Source organism: Dreissena polymorpha, chromosome 6 (genome assembly GCF_020536995.1).
Source record: "Dreissena polymorpha isolate Duluth1 chromosome 6, UMN_Dpol_1.0, whole genome shotgun sequence".
NCBI classification, from domain to species: domain Eukaryota; kingdom Metazoa; phylum Mollusca; class Bivalvia; order Myida; family Dreissenidae; genus Dreissena; species Dreissena polymorpha.
This window is the reverse complement of record NC_068360.1, coordinates 59,588-80,420: the sequence shown is the minus strand read 5'-3', so window position 1 is coordinate 80,420 and position 20,833 is coordinate 59,588. Positions and strand designations below refer to the sequence as shown.

At 36.3% G+C, this 20,833-nt stretch overlaps 1 long non-coding RNA gene across 9 annotated transcripts in view; it reads left to right on the top strand.

The window, feature by feature from the left end:
- The window catches only part of LOC127833330 (uncharacterized), a 92,066-nt gene that overhangs the window by 54,754 nt on the left and 16,479 nt on the right, over positions 1–20,833 (top strand). For 5 of the 9 annotated variants that reach the window (XR_008027351.1, XR_008027357.1, XR_008027353.1 and 2 more), the window contains 3 exons: positions 1,472–1,557; positions 15,541–15,711; positions 16,839–16,925. This is a non-coding gene — a long non-coding RNA (uncharacterized LOC127833330). Of the gene's footprint in view, positions 1–1,468; positions 1,558–14,052; positions 14,142–15,287; positions 15,376–15,540; positions 15,712–16,838; positions 16,926–20,833 lie in introns of all 9 variants that reach the window. The other 4 variants (XR_008027350.1, XR_008027358.1, XR_008027359.1 and 1 more) reach the window with 4 other exon arrangements.

Here is a 20,833-nt window from a genome sequence, read left to right as displayed (position 1 = left end):
GTTCGAAAATGGTTCAGGTTATTGAAAAACATGGTCGCCAGGGGGCGTGGCAGTTTGCTATAGTAAAACCTTGTTAATACTCTAGAAGTCACATTTATTGTCCGATCTTCATGAAACTTTGTCAGAACATGTGTCCAAATAATATCTTGGACGAGTTCGAAATGGTTCCGGTAGGTTGAAAAACATGGCCGCCAGGGTGCGTGGCAGTTTTCCTTCTATGGCTATAGTAAAACCTTGTTAACACTCTAGAAGTCACATTTATATGCCCCCCTTCGAAGAAGAGGGGGTATATTGCTTTGCTCATGTCGGTTGGTCGGTAGGTCGGTCCGTCCGTCCACCAGGTGGTTGTCAGACGATAACTAAAGAACGCTTGGGCCTAGGATCATGAAACATCATAGGTACATTGATCATGATTCGCAGATGACCCCTATTGATTTTGAGGTCACTAGGTCAAAGGTCAAGGTCACGGTGACCCAAAATAGTAAAATGGTTTTTGAATGATAACTCAAGAACACATACGCCTAGGATCATGAAACTTCATGGGTAGATTGATCATGACTCACAGATGATTCCTATTGATTTTGAGGTCACTAGGTTAAAGGTCAAGGTCATGGTGACCTGAAATAGTAAAATGGTTTCCGGATGATAACTCAAGAATGCATACGCCTAGGATCATGAAACTTCATGGGTAGATTGATCATGACTCGCAGATGATTCCTATTGATTTTGAGGTCACTAGGTCAAAGGTTAAGGTCACGGTGACCCGAAATAGTAAAATGGTTTTCGGATGATAACTCAAGAACGCATATGCCTAGGATCATGAAACTTCACAGGTAGATTGATCATGACTTGCAGATGACCCCTATTGATTTTGAGGTCACTAGGTCAAAGGTCAAGGTCACGGTGACCCGAAATAGTAAAATGATTTTCGGATGATAACTCAAGAACGCATATGCCTAGGATCATAAAACTTCACAGGTAGATTGATCATGACTCGCATTGAATTATATAATTGTGATACAGAAATATATCAAGTCTTATTAAAGAACCCTTATTTCCTGTTCAGATGACACCACAGACTGGTTGTTATTCAATTAATTAAAGGCGTCCACTCAGATACGCCTGAATACACTCACAGAATTAATCTATAAGTGAAAACCAAAGCAGCTTTATCGAAAATAACTTTTTTTAATCTTTTATCCTAATAACTAGTTATTTTGGTATATTCCACATTGTTTTACATTAATCAATAAATGCGTTAATAATTTATATAAACATTAACCGACGGACAAGTGTAGTTCAGCAACGGACAAGTTAAATTTCCTAAATGGTTGTCCGTGGACAAGTATAGTTTTTTGAGATTTCGCCACCCCTGATTACCGAAACTGGGTCTATTTGTTTGCTTGTATGAAGGCTTATTAAACAAGGACATTTTGTGGTTATAATTGTTTGGATTTTCTATTTCAAGCAGCATCTTCCAAGTGGTGAATCAGCATTCCGCATTGAGACTACCGGAGCTGGAGAAGGCCTCAAGAAAGGCCTGTCCCGAGAAGCAATGTAAGAAGACACCTAGGAGATCAAAGAATAAATTCAGTACAACTAAGTATCTTAAGCCTATTCTAACAACTAACAAATGCTCATTATGAGATATTGTGCGTCTTGCGTCGTTTGTCGAGTACTGGTTGTTGTGGTTTGTCGCATATTAGCTCCTTACCAATCAAGAGGTAACTAGGATTCACTTGCGTCCAATAACAAGGTTTATAGGTAAAATCTAAGTGCTCAGGGTGAGCTACTGTGGTCTGCCTGTAAAGGGCGTCTTCATACATTGTGCCCTATCAAATGATGTCTTGTTGCCTATCTTAACGCCTTATTTTTCATTCAGTAGTTCACCAGGTCAAATATGTGTTGCCACTATAGAAGCCACATTAATGTCTTAATTTTGAAACTCACTCAGAACCAGCTTAACAAAATTTGGTTTTAATCTGGCTCAGATGCAGCAAAACTCAAGATCATCATGTCAATACTCCAATAGATGGTGTATCTTCATTGTAGTTGTGTGGGAAAAGTCTGCGGTCCGATATCATTCGCATGTGTTGCCTGTAGTTACCTAAACTGGGTCTATTTTTAGCTTTCTAAGTCTAAGATTAATGTAAGGGCATGTGCCTGTTAAGGTGAAGGAAGTTGACTTGTGCACTTAGGTAGACTTGATACTGCTACAACAATTTTATAGACATTTCTTCATAATAATTGTTTGTATTATCTATTTCAGCAGCATATGTGTCTGATTGTTAATGTTGACAAATATAGGCCAATTAATAATCTGGGCCAGACTTGTCTAAAAGTGTGGTCAACAGGTCAAATCTTAAAAAAACACTGTGAGCAACATTCATGAGTCAAGTTTGTTGAAACCAATTCAACACATCATTAAAAACAGTTAAAAAGTTACTTGCGAGATGTACCAACTATTGTACTAGCCATTTAAAGACAAAACAACAAGTCAGCTAGATCTCCAACTCAGTAACAAAAATTGCCACTGCAAATCACTGTTTTATAGTGTAAAATTTATAATTCCTTCAAGGTCAAAAGTCAAAAATACAATCTAAGGGTAGTAATAAGCTTTAGTGCAGTCTTTGCTTACGCAAGTGCTTATAAGTGCTCACAAAGTAACATAACTCGTAACTATCCCGTGAGCGGTTCACTTGCGTAAGTGAACGAGACCGCACTACCACAGTTGTTTATAGTGAAACATTTTGAATACTTTTAGTCACATTTTTAGTTCAATCTGAATGACACTTGCTGATCTTCACACATGGTGACAATCTTTATGAGAAAAATATTTTTTGCTCATCGTTCATGGTGATTTTTGTGATCACCTTTTGTCAATTGTCTGTCTTCCGCTGTGCCTCATGAATATTTGCCTTGTTAAGACTGTAGAGGCCACATTTATTGTTGGATCTTCATGAAACTTTTTCTGAAGATTTGTCCCAATAATATCTTGGACGAGTTCAAAAATGGTTCCAGTCTGTTGAAAAACATTTCCGCCATGGGGCCATTTGTTGTTCATTCTTCATGAAACTTAGAACATTTTGTTCTATTGATATCTTGGGCTGCAAAGAACAGGTCATTTCTTTTTCTCTTGTTCTTATTTTTGAAATATCATCTTATAAATAACCACACACCCACATTATTTCCTCTCTCCCCCCTCCACACTCCCCCCCCTCCACACTCCCCCCCCTCCACACTCCCCCCCTCCACACTCCCCCCCCCCCCCCCCTCACACACAAACAGAAATTATTATATATTTTTTTAAACATGGTAAAAAAACACATTTTTATTATTTTATTTTTGAAAGACCGTCCAACCATCCCACCCGAGCTATTGCTATCAAACTTGAGATATAATCGTATTAGTTTGTTTTTTGTCTTTACAAATGTTCATTAGATTGTGGAAAATATTATTGAATATGAACAATTTCCCCATGATAGCTTAGTTATACTGTCAAGCACTCAAAAAGTCGAGCGCGCTGTCTTCTGACAGCTCTTGTTACATTACAAGCTTCTGATTTCAGTATATCGGATGCCATATCAAACCACAGAGACGACACACAACTGCAACTAATATCGGGTACCATGCATCATCCGGCATTCCACCCCAACAGACGACACGCCCTTGATGACAAGGTAAACCACGACCCCTTTCCCGGCCCTCACTCTGGTCGCACACTGCGCCCCCAGGCGGACAGCAACACGACCCAGAACAGCGATATGGAGACTACCTCCAGTGAACTATAGAGATACTCATCGAAAAACTTAATCAGGGACTCGTGGTAACTGTAGTTGTCATCTTTGATTTGACTGAGTCTGAATTAAAAAATATGTAGATTTTTTTATCTCAGTTTTAATCCCTACTTGGAGAGCATTCTTTAGATTTTTCTTAAGGCACAAAGAACTGATTGTTCATAAGCAAATAACTTCAGTAATGTCTTTCTTCTTTTATGTACATGTTTAAGGAATAAAGTGGTTTGTCATTTATGTCATGAAATAATATAATGGATTTATGAAAACAGGGCTTTGACTGTGATCTTTTGCCATGAAATCAAAACTTAATATTTCAATATGCAATGTGTCAGTTTGAGTTTCCCCTTATATTTAATATTGTATTCAATCCCTTCATCCATGTTCATTGATAACATGATCCTCACTGTGTTTTGGGAATGCCTTTCACAGCCCTGGATGAAGGGTGTATTTTCCATTTAAAGAGGCATTTTAAATAAAATCATAATATATCCATTGTCTGTTTCATGCAGTACAATATGTCTAATATATCGGTTGCTATTGAATAATTTTCCATCTGTTCTATAATGTTGCTGGTACTATGCACATGTACAAATTAAATAAGTTATGATTTAGGCCCAGGCTGGTCATTTTCAATAGTTGGTTGTCTGAATGGGCAACTTGCTTTTCAGAGAAGCTTGAGCCATTTTCCCCACAGTTTATCAAACATTATTTTTGTATGAAGAATGAAGATTCAGACTCATTAAACGTCATAATAACTCATTATACAAGAAGTCATGTCAGACATGTTATAATGTTGTCTGATTTTCTTCTTACAAGTAAGTTTTATATAATTATACCCCCACAAACAAGTTTAGGGGGGTATATAGGAGTGAACTTGTCTGTCGGTCGGTCTGTCCGTATTAAGTGTCCGCTCTCTAATTCACATTGTTTTCATCCCATCTTCAACAAACTTGGTCAGAGGTTGTATCTAAATGATGTCTAGGTCAAGTTTGAATATGGGTCATGCCGGTTCATAAACTAGATCACGGGGTCACTTCATATGTGTATCTCATCAAGCTGAACATTTTGATTGGTGAAAGGTCACAGTCATCCTTCAAGGTCAAAAGTCAAAAATACAATCTAAGGGTAGTAATAAGCTTTAAAAGGGAGATAATTTCTAAACCTGCCAAATGATATTTCAAAATTTTATTTCAAAGTGGCACAATAGGGAGCATTGTGTTTCTGACAAACACATCTCTTTTTCCTTTTTATGTCCCCGGTAGGGTGGCAAATAGCAGTTGAAGTGTTCGTCAGTCTGTCCGTCCGAAAACTTTAACATCATATTTTTTGCAATATTGAAGATAGCAACTTGATATTTGGCATGCATGTGTATCTCGTGGAGCTGAACATGTTGAGTGGTGAAAGGTCAAGGTTGTCCTTCAAAGTCAAAGGTAAAAAATATGGCATCTTACCGTCTGTCCGAAACCTTTTAACATTGGTCATTACTTTTGCAATATTGAAGATAGCAACTTGATATTTGGCATACATGTGTATTTCATGGAGCTGCACAATTTGACTTGTGCAAGGTAAAATTTTGCAATATTGAAGATAGCAACTTGATATTTGGCATGCATGTGTATCTCATGGAGCTGCACATTTTGAGTGGTGAAAAGTCAAGGTCATCCTTCAAGGTCAAATATATGGGTCAAAATTGCTCATGTTATGTCACTTCTGCAATATTGAAGCTAGCAATTTGATATTTGACATGCTTGTGTATCTCATGGAGCTGCACATTTTGAGTGGTGAAGGGTCAAGGTCATCCTTCAAGGTTAAACGTCATATATGGGGACATACTGTTTCACAAACGCATCGTTTGTTTAGTTTTGCACAACAACCAAAGAGATTATTAATGGATAAAAAGCCTTTTAAATACACTTGACTACAATAATGAATTAATTTTTTTTTTTAATTCAAGTTAATTTGGGCATTTAAAGAACTTAAGAAAATAAAAAGAAGATAGTGTTGGCTCTTGTGTAAAAATATGATTTGATAAGAATATTTCAGGCCTTTCTTAGTGCTTTAAAAAGCAGAGGTAAAGTTTGCATGTATATTAAACTTACAAATGTATTAAATATATTATGCCTTATATTAAGTGTTAAATCAATAAAATGTTCAGCATTTTAATTCCTTTGTTATCATGTTATAAGGCATGCATTCTTAGAATATATCTCCAGGAGCAGTTTGGGGTTTTGGAGAAAACTATTCAAGAAGTGCACCAACTGTTGCCTGTAAGATCTTTGTTCTTTTATTGAAACTTTTTGTATTTTATTATCTCTGTATTCAAAGGTCAAGGTTACATTATCCACTTTTGTGAGGCTATTTTGAAAGTCACATAATAGACAGCTAGAGTATGGTAAATACGCCAAATGATAATAATCTTACCTTAAGTAGAGTTTGAATTATGATTTAACACCATCTGAAGGGCAACAGATAAGGATTGTTTTATATTTTTTTTATGCCCCCCTTCGAAGAAGAGGGGGTATATTGCTTTCCGTCCACCAGGTGGTTTTCGGATGATAACTCAAGAACGCTTGGGGCTAGGATCATGAAACTTAATGGGTAGATTGATCATGACTCGTAGATGAACCCTATTGATTTTGAGGTCACTAGGTCAAAGGTCAAGGTCACGGTGACCCGAAATAGTAAAATGGTTTCCGGATGATAACTCAAGAACGCATACGCCTAGGATCATGAAACTTCATGGGTAGATTGCTCATGACTCCCAGATGACCCCTATTGATTTTGAGGTCACTAGGTCAAAAGTCAAGGTCACGGTGACCCGAAATAGTAAAATGATTTTCTGATGATAATTCAAGAACGCATATGCCTAGGATCATGAAACTTTATAGGTAGATTGATCATGACTTGCAGATGACCCCTATTGATTTTCAGGTCACTAGGTCAAAGGTCAAGGTCACGGTGACCCGAAATAGTAAAATGATTTTCGGATGATAACTCAAGAACGCATATGCCTAGGATCATAAAACTTCACAGGTAGATTGATCATGACTCGCAGATGACCCCTATTGATTTTGAGGTCACAAGGTCAAGGTTACGGTGACCCGAAATAGTTAAATGATTTTCGGATGATAACTCAAGAACGCTTTTGCCTAGGATCATAACACTTCATAGGTACATTTATCGTGACTTGCAGATAGTGGATATATTGTGTATATTGAGTTCATACTTATAAACTAAGAATAACATGACATTACCTTTTTCTTATGTCATTGAGCATATGACTGAGTGGTGGTTTTAAGAGTGACTACATAATTGTTCAATATAAATCATAGTCTTAAATACTGTATTCACTTTCCTTGTATCTATTTTGATTAATATTCTAGTTAAGTAATAAATACTTTGAAATGAATATGCAAATGAGTATTAAATCATCATGCAAGTACTGTCGAGTGTTGTTCATTTGCAAATGAAATTGAAATAAATTACAAAATTAAGGTGTAATACCATGAGTAATGTAATGCCACAACATGCATAATGAAAAGAAACAGTGTGTTTGCACGATTGTGACCATAACATAATTTGCCTTCTTCAGAATTGCAAAGAAGAAAGAAGTCTGCAAATAAGCGGCTATAAAGGTACTCACTAATCTTTGTTTTAACACAAATGTAGCCATATTATGCACGGTTATAATTCATGTGAGTCCATAATACAACTACTTCCGAAAGTCCCAAATTTGCTTGACTGCAGCATTTTACTGACATAGGGTAACTCTCTCTTGAATCAAAGTGGTTCAGGGTAATTCTCACTTGATTCAAACTGGTAAAGGATACAGTTTATTATTAACAAACTGATGGTTGATAGCAGATACTAAGCTGTTGCAGGCTGTAAGTGTCATATATAATGACTATTTCCACTTATTGGCATTCATTCATTCCATTTACAAAAAAAAATCACTAAATCACAGAAACAAACCTGTATTAAATTTAATTATTTTGTCAAGACATTGACTGAAATATTTATAAACAATAATGACCACAAATGGCATGGTCACTTAAAGTGACTTTTCAATCACAAGTTTTTAAAGAAATGTGAACGAGTTAAAAGTGACAGTTTCCGAAAAATCATTTAAAATAATTGATTTTTGTTTAAATATATCTCAAGTTTGAAATAAATGACTGGATTTCGTGTTATATACTTAAGCATTTACCCCTTTGGGATACGTAAGCCAAATATCCGCCCCTTGAGTTGTTCATGAACATGTCACAGGCGTCCAAACTGACCTCGTCGAATAAAAATTGATGCCGTAGTAGGCAGATTTGTATTTCAAATTATGTAAAATACTAATGATGTCATTTAAAAATTCTTATGATGTTTCGGAAACTGTCGCACCAACTGGTTCACATTTCTTTGAAAACTTGAACGAGTCGAAAATTACATGGTGGCGTCCTCAGTCAATAGACAATATGTTCGTAGCAAAGATTTTGGCTTTACTTGGGTAATAAAATTATACCGACATAATTTATAACCTACCTGTTGTTCGAGGTCGAGTCCAACTGTCTGTCTTCGACGGCACACTCTGTCGTCACGTGACGAGAAATACGTTGTGCTAAATGGCTTATTGAATTGTTACGCATGTTTTCTGTGAAATCTATTAAATAGAACAAATCACTAAAAATTGCAGTGTGTAATTATAGTAAGGGTTATGTTTTCAATATAAAATCATTATGGAATAATTTTATTTGCTCATTGCAAAATTGTTTGTTGGAGATTGAACATTCCAAATATATTAGAACAGCTTTTATTTACACGGCTTCATATACAATTTTATAGCGAGAAAAATATTGATGACGTTTTATCAATGATAAAATATTCATAAAGTTTTAGATCATATAATACTACAACTGTCTACAAACATGCAGATGTCTGACTAAATGGCAAATCAACGCAAGGGCTAGCTACCCTACATGCTTATCATACATCCCATGTTAAAATTGAGACTTCAAATGAGATGTTGTGAATGTGACCCTGTCATAATGTCATTAAATCGAAATGTTTTATTGACTGTCAGTAGAATTTACTTTGCATATAATATTCTGATTATGTCATTTACCTTTTTTAAACATTGGTTTATTGTCTCTATATTTTACTTTTAGTTTTTTTATGCATTTTCTTGCACAGAAACAAAAAATGTTTATAAAAACTAACATAAAAAATTATGTGTGTCATTATGCAGATTTTATTCTGTACATGAACCTATGATCATTTATTAGTTCTACCCTGATTAGGTTGTACCAAGATGTTTTTCTGCCCATATTGTTTTTGGCCTAAATAATCAGAAAAATCTAGAACCAATTTGTTTTTGTTCATGTGCATAAAATATATAAATATAACTGTTGTGCAACTAATTTCTAATGATCAAAATCTGGTTGCAATTTGCCAAGACTTTAATGTAAAGAAAGGGGCTTTTACCTATTTAATAAGTTATATTTGACTGGTGCATCTTTGTAATAATGGCACTCATTTATGTTAAGTTAGACACTATTAAAGACAGGTTTAAATCTAAATCACTTGAGTCAAAATACTAGGTTACCAGACCAAATCTAAGAAAACACATTTTACCCTTATCAGGGCAACATTAATGGATAAATGTTGAGTAAACATAGTTGGAATATTCAATTTATGCAATATGTTTCATGTCACTTCCATGCTTTTATAAAATTCTGTAAAGCTACTTGAGTAAACGCGCCAGTAATGTAAAATATAAAAGCATTTTGTGATTATAATTGTTTGAATTTTCTATTTCAAGCAACATCTACCAAAGCGGTTTCCAAATCTCGGCTACCTAAAGTGGAGTAAACGCCCCGAAAAAAGCCTTTCCACAAAAACAATGTAAGAAGACACATAGGAGATCAAAGATTAAATTCGGTACAACTAAGTATCCGAAGCCTATTCTAACAACTATTAAAAGCTTTTGTTAAGGGCGTCTTCATACATCTGCCCTATCAAATGATGGCTGGTGCCTATCTATACACCTTATTGTTCATTCAATAGTTTACCAGGTCAAATATTTGATGCCACTATAGAAGCCACATTAATGTCTTAATTTGAAACTCAGTCAGAACCAGCCTAACAAAATTTGGTTGTAATCTGGCTCAGATGCAGCAAAAATCAAGATCACCGTGTCAATACTTCAAAACAAGGTGTATGCACATTCAGGTAATCTCTTAAGGGCAATCATTGCACTTTTTTGTAATTTTGGAACTGTGTGAGGAAATTATATGCCAGTGTTGATTTTTTAGACCATCTTTGTTATCATTCTAATTATTGCTCGCATTTAAAAAACAACAACATAAATATGCATTAATGAATTTTAACAATATTGCAACTAAGTATTTTATCTTAAAATAATCATATATTTGTTTAAATGTTTATTTGTCCATTTGGAATATATTTATTGACTAAATGTATGCATTTATTAGCTCGGCTGTTTTCAGAGAAAACCCAAGGTATTGTCATAGTCAGCTCGTCGTCCGCCGTAGGCGTCGTGCTTAAACCTTAACATTGGCTCTAAAATCAAAGTGTTTCCACCTACAACTTTGAAGCTTCATATGAAGATGCACCTTGATGAGTTACACAAGCCACACCCATTGTTGGGTCATTAGGTCAAAGGTCAAGGTCACTGTGACATCTAAAAAAAATCTGACAAGCTTTCGCAGCCGACGTAGCACCCGTTATGCGATGCTCTTGTTTTATGTTCTTGTAATCAGTGCTTTTGCCAAGCGTGAAAGCCCAAAACTAAATAAATCATAGTATGAACACACAATAGCAAAGCATGACGTGTTTCATTCATGCCACTCTGCACACGACCGAATGATATAAATGAACTGCAAACTTGTTATTTTGCTAGTTTATGTTCTTCCTTGCTCTGACATTTTTGTATATGTGTATTATGGTAAAGCTTTAAGCATGTAACATATTTTTTTTCAAATTTAAGCTCACCTGAGTACCAAGACAAATCTCACAAATTTTGTAAACACTAGCGGTCACATTTTGCATCCAATGTTTGAAACTTTGTCAGAATGTTATGTATTAAAGACACGTTTAAATCTAAATCTTGTGTCCAAAAATTAGGTTACCAAACCATATCTAAGAAAACACTTGTTTATCCTTATAGAGGCAATATCAATGGTTAAATGTTGAGAAAACCTAGTTGGAAATTTCATATTTGCAATATGTTCCATGTCACGTACATGCTATTATAAAATTCTGTATAGCTGCTTGGGTAAACACGTCAGTAATGTACATATATAATAAGCATTTTGTGGTTATAATTGGTTGAATTTTTTATTTCAAGCAGCATATACAAAGGTACAGAAAATCAGCCTTCCAAATTTCGACAACCGGAGCTGGAGAACACAACAAGAAAAGCCCTACCTGATAAGAAATGTAAGAATACACCTAGGAGATCAAATCATAAATTCAGTACAACTTAGTATCCGAAGCCTATTCTAACAACTAACAAATGCTCATTATGAGCTTGTGTGCGTCTTGCGTCGTTTGTCAAGTATTGGTTGTTGTGGTTTGTCGCATATAAGCTTATTACCAATCTAGGGATAACTAGGATTCACTTGCGTCCAATAACAAGGTTTACAGATAAATCTAATTCTGTCGGCCGCCTGTTAAGGGCATCTTCCTACATCCTGCCCTATCAAATGATGTCTTGTTGCCTATCTAGACGCCTTATTATGCCCCCCGGTAGGGTGGCATATAGCAGTTGAACTGTTCGTCAATTAGTATGTCAGTTTGTCAGTCTGTCCGTCCGTCCGAAAAAAAAATAACGTTGGCCATAACTTTTTTTTCCCCCACTATAGTAGTAGGGGAACTAATTGTTTTTGCCCTGTCTGTTGGTTGGTTGGTCTGTTGGTTGGTTTGCGCCAACTTTAACATTTGCGATAACTTTTGCAATATTGAAGATAGCAACTTGATATTTGGCATGCATATGTATCTCATGGAGCTGCACATTTTGAGCGGTGAAAGGTCAAGTTCAAGGTCATCCTTCAAGGTTAAAGGTCAAATATATGGGTCAAAATCACTCATTTAATGTACACTTTTGCAAAATTTCAATATTCAAGATAGCAACATTATATTTGGCATGCATATGTATCTCATGGAGCTGCACATTTTGAGTGGTGAAAGGTCAAGGTCATCCTTCAAGGTCAGAGGTCAAATATATGTTGCCAAAATAGCTCATTTTATGAGTACTTTTGCAATATTGAAGATAGCAACTTGATATTTGGCATGCATGTGTATCTCATGTAGCTGCACATTTTGAGTGGTGAAAGGTCAAGGTCATCCTTCAAGGTCAAATATATGGGTCAAAATTGCTCATGTTATGTCACTTCTGCAATATTGAAGCTAGCAATTTTATATTTGACATGCATGTGTATCGCATGTAGCTGCACATTTTGAGTGGTGAAGGGTCAAGGTCAAGGTCATCCTTCAAGGTCAAACGTCATATACGGGGACATAGTGTTTCACAAACACATCTTGTTAAATATTGAACATACCAACTTGATATATGGCATGCATGTGTATCTCATGGAGCTGCGCATTTTGCTAAAATTTCAAGGCGGACATCATCCTTTAAGGTATAGGGTCGAAAAAAAAATCCAAGGAAGGTAATAAGCTTTCAATGGACATAATTATCTGCCCTGCCAACGTATATATTTTTGTTTAATCAAATTGGCGCAGTAGGGTGCATCGTGTTTCTGACAAACAAATCGTGGTGAAAGGTCAATGTCAAGGTCATCCTTCAAGTTCTAAGGTCAAAAATACAAATCAAAGGAAGGCAATGAGCTTTAAAGGGATATAATTATTCAATATTGAACATAGCAACTTGATATTTGGCACGCATGTGTATTTCATGGAGATGCACATGAGTTGTGAATCTACAGTCACGATAGTGGCTTTTAATTATTTGCTACTAAAATAGAGATTGGCTTTGAATTATTTGCTACTAAAAATAGAGATTTGTAGAGAGTGGCTTTTAATTATTTGCTACTAAAAATAGAAATTTGTTAGAATCAATTATTTTCAAGGGAAGGCATTTATATAATAATAAATCTCATATATTTCCTTACCAAGAATTTAACTTATTTCACATTTACTGTACAGGTTTATTATTTTGTTTATTTATAACTAAATTGAATGATTTGTCAAAGTTTTTATGCCACCGGTAGAGTGGTATATAGCAGTTGAACTGTCCGTCAGTCAGTATGTCAGTCAGTCTGTCCGTTCGAAAAAAACAAACTTTGACATTGGCCATAACCTTTTTCAATATTGAAGACAGCAACTTGATATTTGGCATGCATGTGTATCTCATAAAGCTGCACATTTTTAGTGGTGGAAGGTCAAGGTCACTCTTTAAGGTCAAATGTCAAATATATGGTGTCTGTCAGAAAACTTTAACATTGGCCATAACTTTTTCAATATTGAAGTTAGCAACTTGATATTTGGCATGCATGTGTATCTCATGAAGCTGCACATTTTGAGTGGTGGAAGTTCAAGGTCAAGGTCATCCTTCAAGGTCAAAGTTTAAAAAAAAATCAAAGCGGCGTTTTCATGAAGCTGCACATTTTAAGTGGTGGAAGTTCAAGATCAAGGTCATCCTTCAAGGTCAAGGTTATCTTCAAGGTCAAAGGTCAATTAAATTCAAAGCGGCGTTATCATGAACCTGCACATTTTGAGTGGTGGAAGTGCAAGGTCATCCTTCAAGGTCATCTTCAAGGACAAAGGTCAAAACAATAATAATTTCAAAACGGCGTTCTCATGAAGCTGCACATTTTGAGTGGTGGAAGTTCAAGGTCAAGGTCATCCTTCAGGTCAAATCTTTAAAAAAAAAAAAAAAAAAAAAACGCTGGGAGCAAAATTCATGTGTCAAATTTGTTCAAACCAATTCAACACACCATGAAAAACCAGTTACAAAGTTTCTTGCGAGATGTACCAACAATTGTACTAGCCATTTAAAGACAAAAAAACAAGTCAGCTAGATCACCAACTCAGTAACAAAAACTGCCACTGCAAATCACTGTTTTTATAGTGTAAAAATTTTAATTGTGATTAACCAGGAACAAGTTTCATTTAATGTATATGTATACATGTTATTACCAAAACTGGGTCTATTTGTTTGCTTGTATGAAGGCTTATTAAACAAGGACATTTTGTGGTTATAATTGTTTGTATTTTCTATTTCAAGCAGCATCTTCCAAGTGGTGAATCAGCATTCCGCATTGAGACTACCGGAGCTGGAGAAGGCCTCAAGAAAGGCCTGTCCCGAGAAGCAATGTAAGAAGACACCTAGGAGATCAAAGAATAAATTCAGTACAACTAAGTATCTTTAGCCTATTCTAACAACTAACAAATGCTCATTATGAGATATTGTGCGTCTTGCGTCGTTTGTCGAGTACTGGTTGTTGTGGTTTGTCGCATATTAGCTCCTTACCAATCAAGAGGTAACTAGGATTCACTTGCGTCCAATAACAAGGTTTATAGGTAAAATCTAAGTACTCAGGGTGAGCTTCTGTGGTCCACCTGTTAAGGGCGTCTTCGTACATCCTGCCCTATCAAATGATGTCTTGTTGCCTATCTATACGCCTTATTTTACATTCAATTGTTCACCAGGTCAAATATTTTATGCTACTATAGAAGGCACATTAATGACTCAATTTTAAACTCGGCCAGAACCAGCTTAACAAAATTTGGTTTTAATCTTGCTGAGATGCAGCAAAAATCAAGGTCATCATGTCAAAACTCCAAGAGAAGATGTATGTTCATTCTATTTGTATGAGAAAAGTCTGCGGACCGATATCTTACACATGTGTTGCCTGTAGTTACCTAACCTGGGTCTATTCTTAGCCTTTCCTTAGGCTGAAAGAGTAATTTAAGGGCATGTGCCTGTTAAGGTGAAGGAAGTTGACTTGTGCACTTAGGTAGACTTGAAACGGCTACAAAAACTTAATTAACATTTTCTTCAACATTTTCTTCATTATAATTGATTGTTTTGACTATTTTAGCAGCATCTGTGCCTGATTGTTAATCTTGACAAATAAAGGCCAATTTATAATCTGGGCCGGTTTTGTCTAAAAGTATGGTCACCTGGTAAAATCTTAAAAAAATACTCTGGGAGCAACCTTGATGAGACAAGTTTGTTGAAACCAATTCAACACATCATGGAAAAAACAATTACAATGTTACTTGCGAGATGTACCAACAATTGTACTAGCCATTTAAAGACAAAAACAACAAGTCAGCTAGATCACCAACTCAGTAACAAAAACTACCACTGCAAATTGTGAATAACCACTAACAAGTTTCATTTAAAGTATATGTATACATTTTATTACCGAAACTGGGTCCATTTGTTTGCCTTTTTGAAACATTATTAAACAAGGACATTTTGTGGTTATAAATGTTTGAATTTTCTATTTCAAGCCGCATCAACCGATGCGGTTAATCAGCCGTCCAAATCTCGGCTATCGGAGATGGAGAGCCCCAAGAAAGGCCTGACCCGAGAAGCAATGTAAGAAGACACCTAGGAGATCAAAGAATAAATTCAGTACAACTAAGTATCTTTAGCCTATTCTAACAACTAACAAATGCTCATTGTGAGTTATTGTGCGTCTTGCGTCGTTTGTCGAGTACTGGTTGTTGTGGTTTGTCGCATATTTGCTCCTTACCAATCTAGAGGTACCATGCAAGGATGTCAATAATGAAGATGGGAAACAAATCAACAGCAGCATCTTCCAAGGCGGTGAATCAGCATTCCGCATTGAGACTACCGGAGCTGGAGAACGCCCCAAGAAAGGCCTGACCCGAGAAGCAATGTAAGAAGACACCTAGGAGATCAAAGAATAAAGTCAGTACAACTAAGTATCTTTAGCCTATTCTAACAACTAACAAATGCTCATTGTAAGTTATTGTGCGTCTTGCGTCGTTTGTTGAGTACTGGTTGTTGTGGTTTGTGGCATATTAGCTTCTTACCAATCACGGGGTAACTAGGAACCATTTGTGTCCAATAACAATGTTTACAGGTAAAATCTAAGTGCTCAGGGTGAGCTTCTGTGGTCCGCTTTTGAAGGGCGTCTTCGTATATTGTACCCAATCAAATAATGTCTTGTTGCCTATCTTAACGCCTTATTTTTCATTCAGTAGTTCACCAGGTCAAATATGTGTTGCCACTATAGAAGCCACATTAATGTCTTAATTTTGAAACTCACTCAGAACCAGCTTAACAAAATTTGGTTTTAATCTGGCTCAGATGCAGCAAAACTCAAGATCATCATGTCAATACTCCAATAGATGGTGTATCTTCATTGTAGTTGTGTGGGAAAAGTCTGCGGTCCGATATCATTCGCATGTGTTGCCTGTAGTTACCTAAACTGGGTCTATTTTTAGCTTTCTAAGTCTAAGATTAATGTAAGGGCATGTGCCTGTTAAGGTGAAGGAAGTTGACTTGTGCACTTAGGTAGACTTGATACTGCTACAACAATTTTATAGACATTCCTTCATAATAATTGTTTGTATTATCTATTTCAGCAGCATATGTGTCTGATTGTTAATGTTGACAAATATAGGCCAATTAATAATCTGGGCCAGACTTGTCTAAAAGTGTGGTCAACAGGTCAAATATTTAAAAAAACACTCTGGGAACAACATTCATGATTCAAATTTGTTCAAACCAATTCAAAACACCATGAAAATCCAGTTACATAGTTACTTGCGAAATGTAACAACAATTGTACTAGCCATTTAAAGACAAAATCAACAAGTCAGCTAGATCACCAACTCAGTAAAAAACTGCCACTGTAAATCACTGTTTTTATAGTGTAAATTCTTTAATTGTGAATAACCAGGAACAAGTTTCATTTAAAGTATATGTGTACATGTTATTACCTCAACTGGGTCCATTTGATTGCCTTTTTGAAAGCTTATTAAAAAGGACATTTTGTGGTTATAATTGTTTGGATTTTCTATTTCAAGCAGCATCTTCCAAGGCGGTGAATCAGCATTCCGCATTGAGACTACCGGAGCTGGAGAAGGCCTCAAGAAAGGCCTGTCCCGAGAAGCAATGTAAGAAGACACCTAGGAGATCAAAGAATAAATTCAGTACAACTAAGTATCTTTAGCCTATTCTAACAAATGCTCATTATGAGCTATTGTGCGTCTTGCGTCGTTTGTCGAGTACTGGTTGTTGTGGTTTGTCGCATATTTGCTCCTTACCAATCTAGAGGTAACTAGGAATCACTTGCGTCCAATAACAAGGTTTACAGGTCAGGGCTCAACATTAACAGTCGTCCAATTGCCCCTGAAAAGTAAAAGTTGGGTCCGGACAAGTTACTTTATTATCAAGTTGTCCTCCCGGGCAAGTGCAAAAAGAACAAAGAGCATTTATTTAGACTTTAATTGCTGTAATAATTTTGTTAAATGTGCAAAAATAAAAAAGGTTTTGTGGTGTATCATTTTGATCTTTATTAAAAAATATGAGGTTGACAGTTAATATGATATTTCATGTTTGGGCAAGTGGCTTTACGTTCTAAGGGCAAGTAGATTTTCTAAGTACTTGCCCGGCAGGGCAAGTTGGTTTTTAGGTTAATGTTGAGCCCTGCAGGTAAAATCTAAGTTCTCAGGGTGAGCTTCTGTGGTCCGCCTGTTTAGGGCGTCTTCGTACATGGTGCCCTATCAAATGATGTCTTGTTGCCTATCTAGACGCCTTATTTTTATGCCCCCCTTTGAAGAAGAGGGGATATATTGCTTTGCTCATGTAGGTCTGTCTGTCGGTCTGTCCACCAGGTGGTTGTCAGACGATAACTCAAGAACGCTTGGGCCTAGGATTATGAAACTTCATAGGTACATTGATCATGACTCGCAGATGACCCCTATTGATTTTGAGGTCTCTAGGTGAAAGGTCAAGGTCACCGTGACCAGAAATAGTGAAATGATTTCCGGATGATAACTCAAGAACGCATATGCCTAGGATCATGAAACTTTATGGGTATATTGATCATGACTTGCAGATGACCCATATTGATTTTGAGGTCACTAGGTCAAAGGTCAAGGTCACAGTGACCCGAAATAGTAAAATGGTTTTCGGATGATAGGTCAAGAACGCATATGCCTAGGATCATGAAACTTCATAGGTAGATTGATCATTACTTGCAGATGACCCCTATTGATTTTGAGGTCACAAGTTCAAAGGTCAAGGTCAGGGTGACCTGAAATAGTAAAATGATTTTCCGATGATAACTCAAGAACGCTTTTGCCTAAGATCATGACACTTCATAGGTACATTGATCGTGACCCGCAGATGACCCCTATTGATTTTCAGGTCACTAGGTCAAAGGTAAAGGTCACAGTGACAAAAATTGTATTCACACAATGGCTGCCACTACAACGGACAGCCCATATGGGGGGCATTCATGTTTTACAAACAGCCCTTGTTCATTCAATAGTTCACCAGGTCAAATATTTGATGCCACTATAGAAGCCACATTAATGACTCAATTTGAAACTCAGTCAGAACGAGCTTAACATAATTTGGTTTTAATCTTGCTGCGATGCAGCAAAAATCAAAGTCATCATGTGAAAACTCCAATAGAAGGTGTATGTACATTCAGATAACCTCCTAGGGGCAACCATTGCATTTTTAGCTCATCTATTTTTTGAAAAAAAATTATGAGCTATTGTCATCACCTTGGCGTCGGCGTCGGCGTTGGCGTTGGCGTCGGCGTCCGGTTAAGTTTTGCGTTTAGGTCCACTTTTCTCAGAAAGTATCAATGCTATTGCATTCAAACTTGGTACACTTACTTACTATCATGAGGGGACTAGGCAGGCAAAGTTAGATAACTCTGGCGTGCATTTTGACAGAATTATGTGCCCTTTTTATACTTAAAAAATTGAAAATTTTGGTTAAGTTTTGCGTTTAGTTCCACTTTTCTCAGTAAGTATCAATGCTATTGCATTCAAACTTGGTACACTTACTTACTATCATGAGGGGACTGGGCAGGCAAAGTTAGATAACTCTGGCATGCATTTTGACAGAATTATGTGCCCTTTTTATACTTAGAAAATTGACAATTTTGGTTAAGTTTTGTGTTTAGGTCCATTTTATTCCTTAAGCATCAAAGCTATTGCTTTCATACTTGCAACACTTACTAACTATCATAAGGGGACTGTGCAGGCAAAGTAATGTAACTCTGACTGGCATTTTGACAGAATTATGTGCCCTTTTTATACTTAGAAAATTGAAAATTTGATTAAGTTTTGTGTTTAGGTCCACTTTATTCCTACAGTATCAAAGCTATTGCTTTCATACTTGCAAGATTTATGAACTATCATAAGGGGACGGTGCAGGCAAAGTTATGTAACTCTGACTGGCATTTGGACGGAATTATGGGCCCTTTATACTTAGAAAATTGAAAATTTGGTTAAGATTTATGTTTTGGTCACTTTACCCCTAAAGTATCATAGATACTGCTTTCATACTTGGAACACTCATTAACTATCATAAGGGTACAGTAAAAGGACAAGTTGCATAACTCTGGTTGTCATTGTTACGGAATTACGGCCCTTTTTTGACTTAGTAACTTTTAATATATGGTTAAATTATGTGTTTCGATCCACTCGAAGTATCAAGGCTATTGCTTTCAAACTTCAAATACTTACATGCTATCATGAGGTTACTGTACCTGGCAACTTGAATTTTACTTTGACCTTTGAATGACCTTGACTCTCAAGGTCAAATTATTAAATTTTGCTAAAATTGCCATAACTTCTTTATTTATGATTAGATTTGATTGATACTTTGATGAAACTACTCTTACCTGACATACCACAATAGACTTCACCCAAACCATCCCCCGTGCCCTCCCCCCCCCTCCCCCCCCTCCCCCCCCCCAATTTTTTTAATTTTTTTTTTTTTTTTTTTTAAGATCATCTCACAAATGACCACCACACCCTCACACTATACCCCCACCCCACCCCCCCACCCCACCCCCCCCCCAAATTTTTTTTTTTGATTTTTTTTTTTTTTTTTTTTTTTAAGATCATCTCACAAATTATCACCACACCCTCACACTATACCCCCCCCCCCCCCCCCCGATTTTTTTTTTTTTTTTTTTTTTTTTCACTTTTTTGGAAGATAATGTAATAAATGTCCACAACCCCACACTATACACCCCTCTTCACTCCACTCCTCCCTCCTTTGTGATTGAAAATGAGAGTCCCTTCACCTTTAAAAAGAAAATAGATGAGCGGTCTGCACCCGCAAGGCGGTGCTCTTGTTTTATATTTTTTTGTAATTTTGAAACTGTGTGAACAACTCAATACAAATGTCAAAGTGAAAAAGGTTACTGCAATGTAGTGTGATCGGATTAACGATTATTACCTGGATTCAAAACATTTAAATTGAATTCAGCCGATAACAAACTTGTTATGTCGCCCAACTCACAGAATAAATTGGTATATTTGTCTCGTTCTAAGAATAGCATTTAGGGTTTGTTACGCCACTAGCACAGATACCAAGTATGATTGTGTGTAAAATCAGATTTAATTTAATGTTTTAAAGTTTATCGAAGTACAGTTAACATGAACCAATTCGATTTTTTTACATACCCCTAGTTTTGTTTTCATTTTCAAACTTAACTCGGTTTTACAAATATTTTTTTCTCTTAAACAAGGACCGCCAGTTTCAGTACAGACACCTTCTAATTGTATGGGAAAAGTGTGCGGACTGATATCTTTTGCATGTGTTGCATGTAGTAACCTAAACTGGGTCTATTGTTGGCATTTCCACAGGCTGCAAGAGTAATATCAGGGTTGTCATTATTAACTGATTGCCGATCGAATTCATCGGTTAAAATCGCCAGAAAATCGGTTGTTTTTCCTGAATCTTTAAAATTGCTATCGGAAGTTTTGATCACGCAAACCGACAATAATTGACGAGAAATAACCGTAGTATAGTAGAGCGACGCCCATTCAGT